At 47.8% G+C, this 14769-nt stretch overlaps 22 non-coding genes across 22 annotated transcripts; all 22 read left to right on the top strand.

Annotated features, from left to right (window-relative positions):
* The first annotated feature begins 2875 nt into the window (after positions 1–2875).
* Positions 2876–2948, top strand: Trnak-uuu (transfer RNA lysine (anticodon UUU)). The gene has a single exon. It is a non-coding gene; the product is annotated as a tRNA-Lys (tRNA).
* A 138-nt stretch (positions 2949–3086) lies between these two features.
* Trnas-cga (transfer RNA serine (anticodon CGA)) lies at positions 3087–3168 on the top strand. Its single transcript has one exon. It is a non-coding gene; the product is annotated as a tRNA-Ser (tRNA).
* Positions 3169–3908: 740 nt separating this feature from the next.
* On the top strand, positions 3909–3990 carry Trnas-uga (transfer RNA serine (anticodon UGA)). The gene has a single exon. It is a non-coding gene; the product is annotated as a tRNA-Ser (tRNA).
* Positions 3991–4570: 580 nt separating this feature from the next.
* Positions 4571–4643, top strand: Trnaf-gaa (transfer RNA phenylalanine (anticodon GAA)). Its single transcript has one exon. It is a non-coding gene; the product is annotated as a tRNA-Phe (tRNA).
* Positions 4644–5183: 540 nt separating this feature from the next.
* On the top strand, positions 5184–5256 carry Trnak-uuu (transfer RNA lysine (anticodon UUU)). The gene has a single exon. It is a non-coding gene; the product is annotated as a tRNA-Lys (tRNA).
* Positions 5257–5385: 129 nt separating this feature from the next.
* Trnas-cga (transfer RNA serine (anticodon CGA)) lies at positions 5386–5476 on the top strand. Its single transcript has one exon. It is a non-coding gene; the product is annotated as a tRNA-Ser (tRNA).
* A 740-nt stretch (positions 5477–6216) lies between these two features.
* Positions 6217–6298, top strand: Trnas-uga (transfer RNA serine (anticodon UGA)). The gene has a single exon. It is a non-coding gene; the product is annotated as a tRNA-Ser (tRNA).
* Positions 6299–6878: 580 nt separating this feature from the next.
* Positions 6879–6951, top strand: Trnaf-gaa (transfer RNA phenylalanine (anticodon GAA)). Its single transcript has one exon. It is a non-coding gene; the product is annotated as a tRNA-Phe (tRNA).
* A 540-nt stretch (positions 6952–7491) lies between these two features.
* Trnak-uuu (transfer RNA lysine (anticodon UUU)) lies at positions 7492–7564 on the top strand. Its single transcript has one exon. It is a non-coding gene; the product is annotated as a tRNA-Lys (tRNA).
* Positions 7565–7702: 138 nt separating this feature from the next.
* Positions 7703–7784, top strand: Trnas-cga (transfer RNA serine (anticodon CGA)). Its single transcript has one exon. It is a non-coding gene; the product is annotated as a tRNA-Ser (tRNA).
* Positions 7785–8524: 740 nt separating this feature from the next.
* Positions 8525–8606, top strand: Trnas-uga (transfer RNA serine (anticodon UGA)). The gene has a single exon. It is a non-coding gene; the product is annotated as a tRNA-Ser (tRNA).
* Positions 8607–9186: 580 nt separating this feature from the next.
* Trnaf-gaa (transfer RNA phenylalanine (anticodon GAA)) lies at positions 9187–9259 on the top strand. The gene has a single exon. It is a non-coding gene; the product is annotated as a tRNA-Phe (tRNA).
* A 540-nt stretch (positions 9260–9799) lies between these two features.
* On the top strand, positions 9800–9872 carry Trnak-uuu (transfer RNA lysine (anticodon UUU)). The gene has a single exon. It is a non-coding gene; the product is annotated as a tRNA-Lys (tRNA).
* Positions 9873–10010: 138 nt separating this feature from the next.
* On the top strand, positions 10011–10092 carry Trnas-cga (transfer RNA serine (anticodon CGA)). Its single transcript has one exon. It is a non-coding gene; the product is annotated as a tRNA-Ser (tRNA).
* Positions 10093–10832: 740 nt separating this feature from the next.
* On the top strand, positions 10833–10914 carry Trnas-uga (transfer RNA serine (anticodon UGA)). Its single transcript has one exon. It is a non-coding gene; the product is annotated as a tRNA-Ser (tRNA).
* Positions 10915–11494: 580 nt separating this feature from the next.
* Trnaf-gaa (transfer RNA phenylalanine (anticodon GAA)) lies at positions 11495–11567 on the top strand. Its single transcript has one exon. It is a non-coding gene; the product is annotated as a tRNA-Phe (tRNA).
* Positions 11568–12107: 540 nt separating this feature from the next.
* On the top strand, positions 12108–12180 carry Trnak-uuu (transfer RNA lysine (anticodon UUU)). The gene has a single exon. It is a non-coding gene; the product is annotated as a tRNA-Lys (tRNA).
* Positions 12181–12318: 138 nt separating this feature from the next.
* Trnas-cga (transfer RNA serine (anticodon CGA)) lies at positions 12319–12400 on the top strand. Its single transcript has one exon. It is a non-coding gene; the product is annotated as a tRNA-Ser (tRNA).
* A 740-nt stretch (positions 12401–13140) lies between these two features.
* Positions 13141–13222, top strand: Trnas-uga (transfer RNA serine (anticodon UGA)). Its single transcript has one exon. It is a non-coding gene; the product is annotated as a tRNA-Ser (tRNA).
* Positions 13223–13802: 580 nt separating this feature from the next.
* Positions 13803–13875, top strand: Trnaf-gaa (transfer RNA phenylalanine (anticodon GAA)). Its single transcript has one exon. It is a non-coding gene; the product is annotated as a tRNA-Phe (tRNA).
* A 540-nt stretch (positions 13876–14415) lies between these two features.
* Trnak-uuu (transfer RNA lysine (anticodon UUU)) lies at positions 14416–14488 on the top strand. The gene has a single exon. It is a non-coding gene; the product is annotated as a tRNA-Lys (tRNA).
* A 138-nt stretch (positions 14489–14626) lies between these two features.
* On the top strand, positions 14627–14708 carry Trnas-cga (transfer RNA serine (anticodon CGA)). The gene has a single exon. It is a non-coding gene; the product is annotated as a tRNA-Ser (tRNA).
* Positions 14709–14769: the final 61 nt, after the last annotated feature.

Here is a 14769-nt window from a genome sequence, read left to right as displayed (position 1 = left end):
AGCCTTTTCTCCGCAGTGTTCATGTCCCCCTGACTGGCCTCACATTATCTGCTCACCGAACTGTTATAAACGCCTATGCCGATGATGTCGGAGTCGTAGTGCGTAATGCCGAAGACATTTCGAAATTGGACATATTAATTAAGAAGTACTGTAGCGTCTCCGGAGCGAGTCTCAACGCAAACAAAAGCAAACTTTTAAACCTACGGGGTTTTCAACACACCACATTAGCCTGGGCGACAAAAGTCACCCAGTGCAAAGCACTGGGAATAACGCTGACGCCTTGTCCATTGAAAATGGCAGCTATCAATTGGAGAAATACGTCAGGACAAATTCTTGGAATAACAAGAGAAAACCTTTCCCGTAATATGAACCAGTTTCAGAGGGTACTTTTCATTAACAACTGCCTCCTCTCCAAAGGTTACTTTACAGCGCAGATCTTCCCGTTACCAAAAATGATTGGAAAACAGATAATGTCTACCATTGCCAGTTATCTGTGGAGAGGTGAAATATTCCGAGTAGCTGCAACAACAGCGACCTTAGATCCCAGGAAAGGAGGTTTAGGTTTAGTTGACATTAGAAATAAGGCGTCTGCACTTTTTATAAAAAGGACCGCCACTATCCTTAGCGACCACGCTGACAGCGTTACAACTAAATTATTTGAAGTTGTCAGGCCTGCAAGTCTACAGCCACCGGTGAATGTGCAAAAAATAAATAACCGGCTCCAGCACGTTCGAGTATATTTCGTGGAACTCAGCTATCTTGGCAATGCCATAATCAACTCACGACGGATCACGGCCCGCGATATTCTGTGTCATCGAAGGAAAATGGAGGGGAGAAACAAATTAGAAAGCAAATACCCACATTTTGATTGGGACGCCATATGGGAAAATATTCATATGCGTGGTCTTCCATCCGACGTCAAATCAACATGGTATAAAACAGTGAATGGGACCATCAGCACTAATGAAAGGCTACATGCAATCGGCATTAGCGAAACGAATCTATGTCTCAAATGCAAACTGATCGATACGTTAGTGCACAGATTAACGTGCGGTGGGAATCTACAAATCTGTAATTGGATTAGAGAACAACTTGCATTTCTTACGAGGTCTTCGGTAGAAAATTTTCCTCCTGTGACATTCCTCAGGCCTCAGACTCGCTATTTTCCCGCCGCAAAAAACAACTCCGTCCACTGGTTAATGGGACACTATGTGAACTACGTAATTAATCACCTGGGATCTGACAATTCCATTGAGTTTTACGTGAACTTGAAGTTTGCCTTTTATAGAGCCCTGAAATATAAAGATCACAAGAAGAACTACGGCAATATGCTAAAAATAGTATTTGAACGACTGGGCATTGGTTGACATGCGGCTGAGATAAACACAAATCATTTCTTTAAGCGAATGGACGCTTGTTTTCTAAAAACCAGGAAAAAAAATTACAATTTTCCAGCTTCATATAACCATCAATTATACTCTGCTACCTCAGAAGGCTATTTTGTTCGTTCCACAGCAGAAGCCGAAAAAAAAAACAAACAAACGTTAAAAAGAAAAAAAAAAGAAAAAAAAATTAAGAACAAGAAACAACAAAAAATCACCATCGCAGGGTACAGATAAGTTTTTTTTTTTTTTTTACGATTTTATTACTAACATCGAAGTCTCATTTCTTTTAATGGAAGAGGATTTTTCTCCTTTTTTTTATTATTATTATACCTTTCAAGAAGACAGTAAGGCTATGGCAATAGTGCCTTACCATAACACTTATTTTTTGCATTCAATGAAGATTCTTCCCTTACAAGAAAAAAAAAAGCGAAAATAAAACAAACAAACTAATACAAAAAAAAAAAAGAACTAGACCATGAGCAACCAAATATACACAATCAGCATCCATTGCTTCATGATTACTTTTTTGTTACAAAAGGGCATGTTTTTTGTTGTCAAGAAGCAGTGGGAATAATATATATCTACTAAATAAATACCGCACACGCTACAAGCTGTCAGCTTCAATTGCTAATACCTCAACATGAACTAAATTTTTTGTCTAAAATGAAGGCTCATTCGGATCAGGAGTAGGATGAACACAAAGCATAGCTTCCATACTCCATCAAGAATATTATAATGAAGCAACTCAGCAACGGGACTGGGGGGAGACATCACGGCCAGGCCTCAAGTCTCAGACCCCTGCCCGTTTTGCCTCCACCTGCCTCATGCTGCTAAGCTTCTATTCTCCTTTAAAAAATAAAAAAACAAAAAAAAATAAAAAAAAAAAAAAAAGTTGGGAGAGCGTTAGACTGAAGATCTAAAGGTCCCTGGTTCGATCCCGGGTTTCGGCACCGATTCGTTTTGATGCGACGCCAATGGAATTACTCTGCGTTTGTGATAATGCAACTACCGCTGACAACAAAAATGACTCTCTCCTGTAGCTGTTCTGGTTGTCTAGTGCATGCCATAAGAGGAACTCACTAGACAACTAACTCCCCTAGAAGCAAAAGAATTAAAAATATCCTACCGACTGCATTCCTTTTTCTGTGTCAGGTGGTGAAGAACGTCTTCAACGGAACCGTGAAATGAGCGAAAGCGTGGGAAACATTGCATTCGAAATGCTTGTGAATTTTCCAATTGCCCAGTGAGTGTCGACAAAACACGTAAATTCTCTGCTCCAACGTATGAGACGTAACAACTGGTGCAATTTGTTGTTGCATCATGTGCCAGCAGTCTTCGATAGTGTGTTACGAGCTTAGCGCGATAAGTTTGTAGACAGCATTTAGGCGACGTTTTATTTGTTAACGGCGCCATACAGCGATTGCACAACAGTAAAGGACATGAGTCAATGTATAGTTGTGCGTCGTGGGAGGTTTTGCAGCCTCGTGTGAGCTCGGATAGCTCAGTCGGTAGAGCATTAGGCTTTTAACCTAAGGGCCCCGGTTTCAAGTCCCTGTCCAGGCGGAAATTTTAATACTTTGGTAGCGATTCGTCTGGTAGCGGTGGAGACGCTACAGAAAATAATGCAGCTACGCCGTTTTCTGACACCACAGTGCTTTAAACGGTAGCAGTTGCATGTGTCCGGAGAACACCGCGCTAACGGCAGTCGTGGCCGAGTGGTTAAGGCGTCTGACTCGAAATCAGATTCCCTCTGGGAGCGTAGGTTCGAATCCTACCGTGTGCGTGCGATTTTGCGTAAAGAGGAGCAAACATTTTCGCACACATGTGACATGTGTGGGCGAATGCGGGTGCAAACCAGTGACGCCATTCTCAACAAGACGAAAATTTCCGTTTTAAGAATACTGAGTTTTCGCGACGACCGCTGCTTACTCTGGCTATCGGTTCACCTCACACTGACACTGACGCTGGGACTGCAGAAAGCCGTCGCTGAGATCGTGAGTACACAGATGTGCTCGAAAGTGATGGACAGAGCGAACATCTCATTTTCTTTTTAAGAATCGCAATTTCAATCACTCGAGTGCGGCAAAAGCAGTGGTGCAGCGTTTCTTTTCTTAAGATCTCGCAGCTGCTTGGAGGTATGTCCATCGTTTTAAGACGGCAGAAAACTAGCGTCAGCGGTGCGTCAGTGGGAAGTCTGTGAAGTCGCCATTGGAGCCGTAAGCCAGTAATTACGACATGCGAATCACTCGCACACCACGCAGCTGTACGATAATGCTCTTGCGTGGGTCCGCATAGCTGAGTCGGTAGAGCGTTAGGTTTTCAACCGAAGGGTCCTGGGTTCAAGTCCCTGTCTGGGCGAAAATTAATACACCTGGGTTCAAGTCCCTGTCTGGGCGAAAATTAATACACTTTCGTAACGGCTAATGGAAACCGTACAGGAAAGAGTGAGGCCACGCCGTTTTCTGCCACCAGATTGCTTCTAAAGATGGCGGTTTCAGTTGTCGGGAGTCGCTTCCGCCACCGGCAGTCGTGGCCGAGTGGTTAAGGCGTCTGACTTGAAATCAGATTCCCTCTGGGAGCGTAGGTTCGAGTCCTGCCGACTGCGAAAATTTTCTCGCTCTCAAATGGCGGACGTTCAGCTGCATCCTAGCAGTTGCGTCACTACTAAACACGTGGGTCACCAGCAATGTGCAGTGCTATTTGATCCAGGGCGCAGCGCTACAGTCGCGCCCAGAAGCCGCAGCTCATCTCCGCGTCTCACAGGCGTCCACCAGGTGTTAGTACAAGTGTCGCCTCACTGGGCAGTGCAGATGTGTCCATTTTAGCTTGCAGACGATGACGTGTGAGCTAACGCAAGTCGAATGTTTTACCGTGTGTATCTGCAAGATACTGCCTCTCATACGGTGGAGAGACTCACTCCTTCTTGTGTCTCGTTCTCCGCACACGAGTTGCCCCTGGCATCGATATAGCACGGGTTTTCTAGCGTCAGCGAAGTCAATATTACACGAATCGAGTCGACATGTTTGCTTGTTACGATGACGGAAGAAGAAGAAATGTGTGTGTAACTTCACTGCATCGGTTGCTCGCCTTTCAGCGCCCCTGTGTCTGATCAGACGAAGGTGACTGTGAAATTGGCAACGAGGCAGAGGTTAATGAACACATGCAAATGACAACCTTCACCGTCAGCCGAAATAGCTCAGTTGGGAGAGCGTTAGACTGAAGATCTAAAGGTCCCTGGTTCGATCCCGGGTTTCGGCACCGATTCGTTTTGATGCGACGCCAATGGAATTACTCTGCGTTTGTGATAATGCAACTACCGCTGACAACAAAAATGACTCTCTCCTGTAGCTGTTCTGGTTGTCTAGTGCATGCCATAAGAGGAACTCACTAGACAACTAACTCCCCTAGAAGCAAAAGAATTAAAAATATCCTACCGACTGCATTCCTTTTTCTGTGTCAGGTGGTGAAGAACGTCTTCAACGGAACCGTGAAATGAGCGAAAGCGTGGGAAACATTGCATTCGAAATGCTTGTGAATTTTCCAATTGCCCAGTGAGTGTAGACAAAACACGTAAATTCTCTGCTCCAACGTATGAGACGTAACAACTGGTGCAATTTGTTGTTGCATCATGTGCCAGCAGTCTTCGATAGTGTGTTACGAGCTTAGCGCGATAAGTTTGTAGACAGCATTTAGGCGACGTTTTATTTGTTAACGGCCCCATACAGCGATTGCACAACAGTAAAGGACATGAGTCAATGTATAGTTGTGCGTCGTGGGAGGTTTTGCAGCCTCGTGTGAGCTCGGATAGCTCAGTCGGTAGAGCATTAGGCTTTTAACCTAAGGGCCCCGGTTTCAAGTCCCTGTCCAGGCGGAAATTTTAATACTTTGGTAGCGATTCGTCTGGTAGCGGTGGAGACGCTACAGAAAATAATGCAGCTACGCCGTTTTCTGACACCACAGTGCTTTAAACGGTAGCAGTTGCATGTGTCCGGAGAACACCGCGCTAACGACAGTCGTGGCCGAGTGGTTAAGGCGTCTGACTCGAAATCAGATTCCCTCTGGGAGCGTAGGTTCGAATCCTACCGTGTGCGTGCGATTTTGCGTAAAGAGGAGCAAACATTTTCGCACACATGTGACATGTGTGGGCGAATGCGGGTGCAAACCAGTGACGCCATTCTCAACAAGACGAAAATTTCCGTTTTAAGAATACTGAGTTTTCGCGACGACCGCTGCTTACTCTGGCTATCGGTTCACCTCACACTGACACTGACGCTGGGACTGCAGAAAGCCGTCGCTGAGATCGTGAGTACACAGATGTGCTCGAAAGTGATGGACAGAGCGAACATCTCATTTTCTTTTTAAGAATCGCAATTTCAATCACTCGAGTGCGGCAAAAGCAGTGGTGCAGCGTTTCTTTTCTTAAGATCTCGCAGCTGCTTGGAGGTATGTCCATCGTTTTAAGACGGCAGAAAACTAGCGTCAGCGGTGCGTCAGTGGGAAGTCTGTGAAGTCGCCATTGGAGCCGTAAGCCAGTAATTACGACATGCGAATCACTCGCACACCACGCAGCTGTACGATAATGCTCTTGCGTGGGTCCGCATAGCTGAGTCGGTAGAGCGTTAGGTTTTCAACCGAAGGGTCCTGGGTTCAAGTCCCTGTCTGGGCGAAAATTAATACACCTGGGTTCAAGTCCCTGTCTGGGCGAAAATTAATACACTTTCGTAACGGCTAATGGAAACCGTACAGGAAAGAGTGAGGCCACGCCGTTTTCTGCCACCAGATTGCTTCTAAAGATGGCGGTTTCAGTTGTCGGGAGTCGCTTCCGCCACCGGCAGTCGTGGCCGAGTGGTTAAGGCGTCTGACTTGAAATCAGATTCCCTCTGGGAGCGTAGGTTCGAGTCCTGCCGACTGCGAAAATTTTCTCGCTCTCAAATGGCGGACGTTCAGCTGCATCCTAGCAGTTGCGTCACTACTAAACACGTGGGTCACCAGCAATGTGCAGTGCTATTTGATCCAGGGCGCAGCGCTACAGTCGCGCCCAGAAGCCGCAGCTCATCTCCGCGTCTCACAGGCGTCCACCAGGTGTTAGTACAAGTGTCGCCTCACTGGGCAGTGCAGATGTGTCCATTTTAGCTTGCAGACGATGACGTGTGAGCTAACGCAAGTCGAATGTTTTACCGTGTGTATCTGCAAGATACTGCCTCTCATACGGTGGAGAGACTCACTCCTTCTTGTGTCTCGTTCTCCGCACACGAGTTGCCCCTGGCATCGATATAGCACGGGTTTTCTAGCGTCAGCGAAGTCAATATTACACGAATCGAGTCGACATGTTTGCTTGTTACGATGACGGAAGAAGAAGAAATGTGTGTGTAACTTCACTGCATCGGTTGCTCGCCTTTCAGCGCCCCTGTGTCTGATCAGACGAAGGTGACTGTGAAATTGGCAACGAGGCAGAGGTTAATGAACACATGCAAATGACAACCTTCACCGTCAGCCGAAATAGCTCAGTTGGGAGAGCGTTAGACTGAAGATCTAAAGGTCCCTGGTTCGATCCCGGGTTTCGGCACCGATTCGTTTTGATGCGACGCCAATGGAATTACTCTGCGTTTGTGATAATGCAACTACCGCTGACAACAAAAATGACTCTCTCCTGTAGCTGTTCTGGTTGTCTAGTGCATGCCATAAGAGGAACTCACTAGACAACTAACTCCCCTAGAAGCAAAAGAATTAAAAATATCCTACCGACTGCATTCCTTTTTCTGTGTCAGGTGGTGAAGAACGTCTTCAACGGAACCGTGAAATGAGCGAAAGCGTGGGAAACATTGCATTCGAAATGCTTGTGAATTTTCCAATTGCCCAGTGAGTGTCGACAAAACACGTAAATTCTCTGCTCCAACGTATGAGACGTAACAACTGGTGCAATTTGTTGTTGCATCATGTGCCAGCAGTCTTCGATAGTGTGTTACGAGCTTAGCGCGATAAGTTTGTAGACAGCATTTAGGCGACGTTTTATTTGTTAACGGCCCCATACAGCGATTGCACAACAGTAAAGGACATGAGTCAATGTATAGTTGTGCGTCGTGGGAGGTTTTGCAGCCTCGTGTGAGCTCGGATAGCTCAGTCGGTAGAGCATTAGGCTTTTAACCTAAGGGCCCCGGTTTCAAGTCCCTGTCCAGGCGGAAATTTTAATACTTTGGTAGCGATTCGTCTGGTAGCGGTGGAGACGCTACAGAAAATAATGCAGCTACGCCGTTTTCTGACACCACAGTGCTTTAAACGGTAGCAGTTGCATGTGTCCGGAGAACACCGCGCTAACGGCAGTCGTGGCCGAGTGGTTAAGGCGTCTGACTCGAAATCAGATTCCCTCTGGGAGCGTAGGTTCGAATCCTACCGTGTGCGTGCGATTTTGCGTAAAGAGGAGCAAACATTTTCGCACACATGTGACATGTGTGGGCGAATGCGGGTGCAAACCAGTGACGCCATTCTCAACAAGACGAAAATTTCCGTTTTAAGAATACTGAGTTTTCGCGACGACCGCTGCTTACTCTGGCTATCGGTTCACCTCACACTGACACTGACGCTGGGACTGCAGAAAGCCGTCGCTGAGATCGTGAGTACACAGATGTGCTCGAAAGTGATGGACAGAGCGAACATCTCATTTTCTTTTTAAGAATCGCAATTTCAATCACTCGAGTGCGGCAAAAGCAGTGGTGCAGCGTTTCTTTTCTTAAGATCTCGCAGCTGCTTGGAGGTATGTCCATCGTTTTAAGACGGCAGAAAACTAGCGTCAGCGGTGCGTCAGTGGGAAGTCTGTGAAGTCGCCATTGGAGCCGTAAGCCAGTAATTACGACATGCGAATCACTCGCACACCACGCAGCTGTACGATAATGCTCTTGCGTGGGTCCGCATAGCTGAGTCGGTAGAGCGTTAGGTTTTCAACCGAAGGGTCCTGGGTTCAAGTCCCTGTCTGGGCGAAAATTAATACACCTGGGTTCAAGTCCCTGTCTGGGCGAAAATTAATACACTTTCGTAACGGCTAATGGAAACCGTACAGGAAAGAGTGAGGCCACGCCGTTTTCTGCCACCAGATTGCTTCTAAAGATGGCGGTTTCAGTTGTCGGGAGTCGCTTCCGCCACCGGCAGTCGTGGCCGAGTGGTTAAGGCGTCTGACTTGAAATCAGATTCCCTCTGGGAGCGTAGGTTCGAGTCCTGCCGACTGCGAAAATTTTCTCGCTCTCAAATGGCGGACGTTCAGCTGCATCCTAGCAGTTGCGTCACTACTAAACACGTGGGTCACCAGCAATGTGCAGTGCTATTTGATCCAGGGCGCAGCGCTACAGTCGCGCCCAGAAGCCGCAGCTCATCTCCGCGTCTCACAGGCGTCCACCAGGTGTTAGTACAAGTGTCGCCTCACTGGGCAGTGCAGATGTGTCCATTTTAGCTTGCAGACGATGACGTGTGAGCTAACGCAAGTCGAATGTTTTACCGTGTGTATCTGCAAGATACTGCCTCTCATACGGTGGAGAGACTCACTCCTTCTTGTGTCTCGTTCTCCGCACACGAGTTGCCCCTGGCATCGATATAGCACGGGTTTTCTAGCGTCAGCGAAGTCAATATTACACGAATCGAGTCGACATGTTTGCTTGTTACGATGACGGAAGAAGAAGAAATGTGTGTGTAACTTCACTGCATCGGTTGCTCGCCTTTCAGCGCCCCTGTGTCTGATCAGACGAAGGTGACTGTGAAATTGGCAACGAGGCAGAGGTTAATGAACACATGCAAATGACAACCTTCACCGTCAGCCGAAATAGCTCAGTTGGGAGAGCGTTAGACTGAAGATCTAAAGGTCCCTGGTTCGATCCCGGGTTTCGGCACCGATTCGTTTTGATGCGACGCCAATGGAATTACTCTGCGTTTGTGATAATGCAACTACCGCTGACAACAAAAATGACTCTCTCCTGTAGCTGTTCTGGTTGTCTAGTGCATGCCATAAGAGGAACTCACTAGACAACTAACTCCCCTAGAAGCAAAAGAATTAAAAATATCCTACCGACTGCATTCCTTTTTCTGTGTCAGGTGGTGAAGAACGTCTTCAACGGAACCGTGAAATGAGCGAAAGCGTGGGAAACATTGCATTCGAAATGCTTGTGAATTTTCCAATTGCCCAGTGAGTGTCGACAAAACACGTAAATTCTCTGCTCCAACGTATGAGACGTAACAACTGGTGCAATTTGTTGTTGCATCATGTGCCAGCAGTCTTCGATAGTGTGTTACGAGCTTAGCGCGATAAGTTTGTAGACAGCATTTAGGCGACGTTTTATTTGTTAACGGCCCCATACAGCGATTGCACAACAGTAAAGGACATGAGTCAATGTATAGTTGTGCGTCGTGGGAGGTTTTGCAGCCTCGTGTGAGCTCGGATAGCTCAGTCGGTAGAGCATTAGGCTTTTAACCTAAGGGCCCCGGTTTCAAGTCCCTGTCCAGGCGGAAATTTTAATACTTTGGTAGCGATTCGTCTGGTAGCGGTGGAGACGCTACAGAAAATAATGCAGCTACGCCGTTTTCTGACACCACAGTGCTTTAAACGGTAGCAGTTGCATGTGTCCGGAGAACACCGCGCTAACGGCAGTCGTGGCCGAGTGGTTAAGGCGTCTGACTCGAGATCAGATTCCCTCTGGGAGCGTAGGTTCGAATCCTACCGTGTGCGTGCGATTTTGCGTAAAGAGGAGCAAACATTTTCGCACACATGTGACATGTGTGGGCGAATGCGGGTGCAAACCAGTGACGCCATTCTCAACAAGACGAAAATTTCCGTTTTAAGAATACTGAGTTTTCGCGACGACCGCTGCTTACTCTGGCTATCGGTTCACCTCACACTGACACTGACGCTGGGACTGCAGAAAGCCGTCGCTGAGATCGTGAGTACACAGATGTGCTCGAAAGTGATGGACAGAGCGAACATCTCATTTTCTTTTTAAGAATCGCAATTTCAATCACTCGAGTGCGGCAAAAGCAGTGGTGCAGCGTTTCTTTTCTTAAGATCTCGCAGCTGCTTGGAGGTATGTCCATCGTTTTAAGACGGCAGAAAACTAGCGTCAGCGGTGCGTCAGTGGGAAGTCTGTGAAGTCGCCATTGGAGCCGTAAGCCAGTAATTACGACATGCGAATCACTCGCACACCACGCAGCTGTACGATAATGCTCTTGCGTGGGTCCGCATAGCTGAGTCGGTAGAGCGTTAGGTTTTCAACCGAAGGGTCCTGGGTTCAAGTCCCTGTCTGGGCGAAAATTAATACACCTGGGTTCAAGTCCCTGTCTGGGCGAAAATTAATACACTTTCGTAACGGCTAATGGAAACCGTACAGGAAAGAGTGAGGCCACGCCGTTTTCTGCCACCAGATTGCTTCTAAAGATGGCGGTTTCAGTTGTCGGGAGTCGCTTCCGCCACCGGCAGTCGTGGCCGAGTGGTTAAGGCGTCTGACTTGAAATCAGATTCCCTCTGGGAGCGTAGGTTCGAGTCCTGCCGACTGCGAAAATTTTCTCGCTCTCAAATGGCGGACGTTCAGCTGCATCCTAGCAGTTGCGTCACTACTAAACACGTGGGTCACCAGCAATGTGCAGTGCTATTTGATCCAGGGCGCAGCGCTACAGTCGCGCCCAGAAGCCGCAGCTCATCTCCGCGTCTCACAGGCGTCCACCAGGTGTTAGTACAAGTGTCGCCTCACTGGGCAGTGCAGATGTGTCCATTTTAGCTTGCAGACGATGACGTGTGAGCTAACGCAAGTCGAATGTTTTACCGTGTGTATCTGCAAGATACTGCCTCTCATACGGTGGAGAGACTCACTCCTTCTTGTGTCTCGTTCTCCGCACACGAGTTGCCCCTGGCATCGATATAGCACGGGTTTTCTAGCGTCAGCGAAGTCAATATTACACGAATCGAGTCGACATGTTTGCTTGTTACGATGACGGAAGAAGAAGAAATGTGTGTGTAACTTCACTGCATCGGTTGCTCGCCTTTCAGCGCCCCTGTGTCTGATCAGACGAAGGTGACTGTGAAATTGGCAACGAGGCAGAGGTTAATGAACACATGCAAATGACAACCTTCACCGTCAGCCGAAATAGCTCAGTTGGGAGAGCGTTAGACTGAAGATCTAAAGGTCCCTGGTTCGATCCCGGGTTTCGGCACCGATTCGTTTTGATGCGACGCCAATGGAATTACTCTGCGTTTGTGATAATGCAACTACCGCTGACAACAAAAATGACTCTCTCCTGTAGCTGTTCTGGTTGTCTAGTGCATGCCATAAGAGGAACTCACTAGACAACTAACTCCCCTAGAAGCAAAAGAATTAAAAATATCCTACCGACTGCATTCCTTTTTCTGTGTCAGGTGGTGAAGAACGTCTTCAACGGAACCGTGAAATGAGCGAAAGCGTGGGAAACATTGCATTCGAAATGCTTGTGAATTTTCCAATTGCCCAGTGAGTGTCGACAAAACACGTAAATTCTCTGCTCCAACGTATGAGACGTAACAACTGGTGCAATTTGTTGTTGCATCATGTGCCAGCAGTCTTCGATAGTGTGTTACGAGCTTAGCGCGATAAGTTTGTAGACAGCATTTAGGCGACGTTTTATTTGTTAACGGCCCCATACAGCGATTGCACAACAGTAAAGGACATGAGTCAATGTATAGTTGTGCGTCGTGGGAGGTTTTGCAGCCTCGTGTGAGCTCGGATAGCTCAGTCGGTAGAGCATTAGGCTTTTAACCTAAGGGCCCCGGTTTCAAGTCCCTGTCCAGGCGGAAATTTTAATACTTTGGTAGCGATTCGTCTGGTAGCGGTGGAGACGCTACAGAAAATAATGCAGCTACGCCGTTTTCTGACACCACAGTGCTTTAAACGGTAGCAGTTGCATGTGTCCGGAGAACACCGCGCTAACGGCAGTCGTGGCCGAGTGGTTAAGGCGTCTGACTCGAGATCAGATTCCCTCTGGGAGCGTAGGTTCGAATCCTACCGTGTGCGTGCGATTTTGCGTAAAGAGGAGCAAACATTTTCGCACACATGTGACATGTGTGGGCGAATGCGGGTGCAAACCAGTGACGCCATTCTCAACAAGACGAAAATTTCCGTTTTAAGAATACTGAGTTTTCGCGACGACCGCTGCTTACTCTGGCTATCGGTTCACCTCACACTGACACTGACGCTGGGACTGCAGAAAGCCGTCGCTGAGATCGTGAGTACACAGATGTGCTCGAAAGTGATGGACAGAGCGAACATCTCATTTTCTTTTTAAGAATCGCAATTTCAATCACTCGAGTGCGGCAAAAGCAGTGGTGCAGCGTTTCTTTTCTTAAGATCTCGCAGCTGCTTGGAGGTATGTCCATCGTTTTAAGACGGCAGAAAACTAGCGTCAGCGGTGCGTCAGTGGGAAGTCTGTGAAGTCGCCATTGGAGCCGTAAGCCAGTAATTACGACATGCGAATCACTCGCACACCACGCAGCTGTACGATAATGCTCTTGCGTGGGTCCGCATAGCTGAGTCGGTAGAGCGTTAGGTTTTCAACCGAAGGGTCCTGGGTTCAAGTCCCTGTCTGGGCGAAAATTAATACACCTGGGTTCAAGTCCCTGTCTGGGCGAAAATTAATACACTTTCGTAACGGCTAATGGAAACCGTACAGGAAAGAGTGAGGCCACGCCGTTTTCTGCCACCAGATTGCTTCTAAAGATGGCGGTTTCAGTTGTCGGGAGTCGCTTCCGCCACCGGCAGTCGTGGCCGAGTGGTTAAGGCGTCTGACTTGAAATCAGATTCCCTCTGGGAGCGTAGGTTCGAGTCCTGCCGACTGCGAAAATTTTCTCGCTCTCAAATGGCGGACGTTCAGCTGCATCCTAGCAGTTGCGTCACTACTAAACACGTGGGTCACCAGCAATGTGCAGTGCTATTTGATCCAGGGCGCAGCGCTACAGTCGCGCCCAGAAGCCGCAGCTCATCTCCGCGTCTCACAGGCGTCCACCAGGTGTTAGTACAAGTGTCGCCTCACTGGGCAGTGCAGATGTGTCCATTTTAGCTTGCAGACGATGACGTGTGAGCTAACGCAAGTCGAATGTTTTACCGTGTGTATCTGCAAGATACTGCCTCTCATACGGTGGAGAGACTCACTCCTTCTTGTGTCTCGTTCTCCGCACACGAGTTGCCCCTGGCATCGATATAGCACGGGTTTTCTAGCGTCAGCGAAGTCAATATTACACGAATCGAGTCGACATGTTTGCTTGTTACGATGACGGAAGAAGAAGAAATGTGTGTGTAACTTCACTGCATCGGTTGCTCGCCTTTCAGCGCCCCTGTGTCTGATCAGACGAAGGTGACTGTGAAATTGGCAACGAGGCAGAGGTTAATGAACACATGCAAATGACAACCTTCACCGTCAGCCGAAATAGCTCAGTTGGGAGAGCGTTAGACTGAAGATCTAAAGGTCCCTGGTTCGATCCCGGGTTTCGGCACCGATTCGTTTTGATGCGACGCCAATGGAATTACTCTGCGTTTGTGATAATGCAACTACCGCTGACAACAAAAATGACTCTCTCCTGTAGCTGTTCTGGTTGTCTAGTGCATGCCATAAGAGGAACTCACTAGACAACTAACTCCCCTAGAAGCAAAAGAATTAAAAATATCCTACCGACTGCATTCCTTTTTCTGTGTCAGGTGGTGAAGAACGTCTTCAACGGAACCGTGAAATGAGCGAAAGCGTGGGAAACATTGCATTCGAAATGCTTGTGAATTTTCCAATTGCCCAGTGAGTGTCGACAAAACACGTAAATTCTCTGCTCCAACGTATGAGACGTAACAACTGGTGCAATTTGTTGTTGCATCATGTGCCAGCAGTCTTCGATAGTGTGTTACGAGCTTAGCGCGATAAGTTTGTAGACAGCATTTAGGCGACGTTTTATTTGTTAACGGCCCCATACAGCGATTGCACAACAGTAAAGGACATGAGTCAATGTATAGTTGTGCGTCGTGGGAGGTTTTGCAGCCTCGTGTGAGCTCGGATAGCTCAGTCGGTAGAGCATTAGGCTTTTAACCTAAGGGCCCCGGTTTCAAGTCCCTGTCCAGGCGGAAATTTTAATACTTTGGTAGCGATTCGTCTGGTAGCGGTGGAGACGCTACAGAAAATAATGCAGCTACGCCGTTTTCTGACACCACAGTGCTTTAAACGGTAGCAGTTGCATGTGTCCGGAGAACAACGCGCTAACGGCAGTCGTGGCCGAGTGGTTAAGGCGTCTGACTCGAGATCAGATTCCCTCTGGGAGCGTAGGTTCGAATCCTACCGTGTGCGTGCGATTTTGCGTAAAGAGGAGCAAACATTTTCGCACACATGTGACATGTGTGGGCGAATG

This window comes from Schistocerca serialis, chromosome 4 (genome assembly GCF_023864345.2).
Source record: "Schistocerca serialis cubense isolate TAMUIC-IGC-003099 chromosome 4, iqSchSeri2.2, whole genome shotgun sequence".
In the NCBI taxonomy this organism is placed as follows: domain Eukaryota; kingdom Metazoa; phylum Arthropoda; class Insecta; order Orthoptera; family Acrididae; genus Schistocerca; species Schistocerca serialis.
The sequence above is the reverse complement of the archived record's forward strand: the minus strand, read 5'-3'. Positions and strand labels throughout refer to the sequence as shown.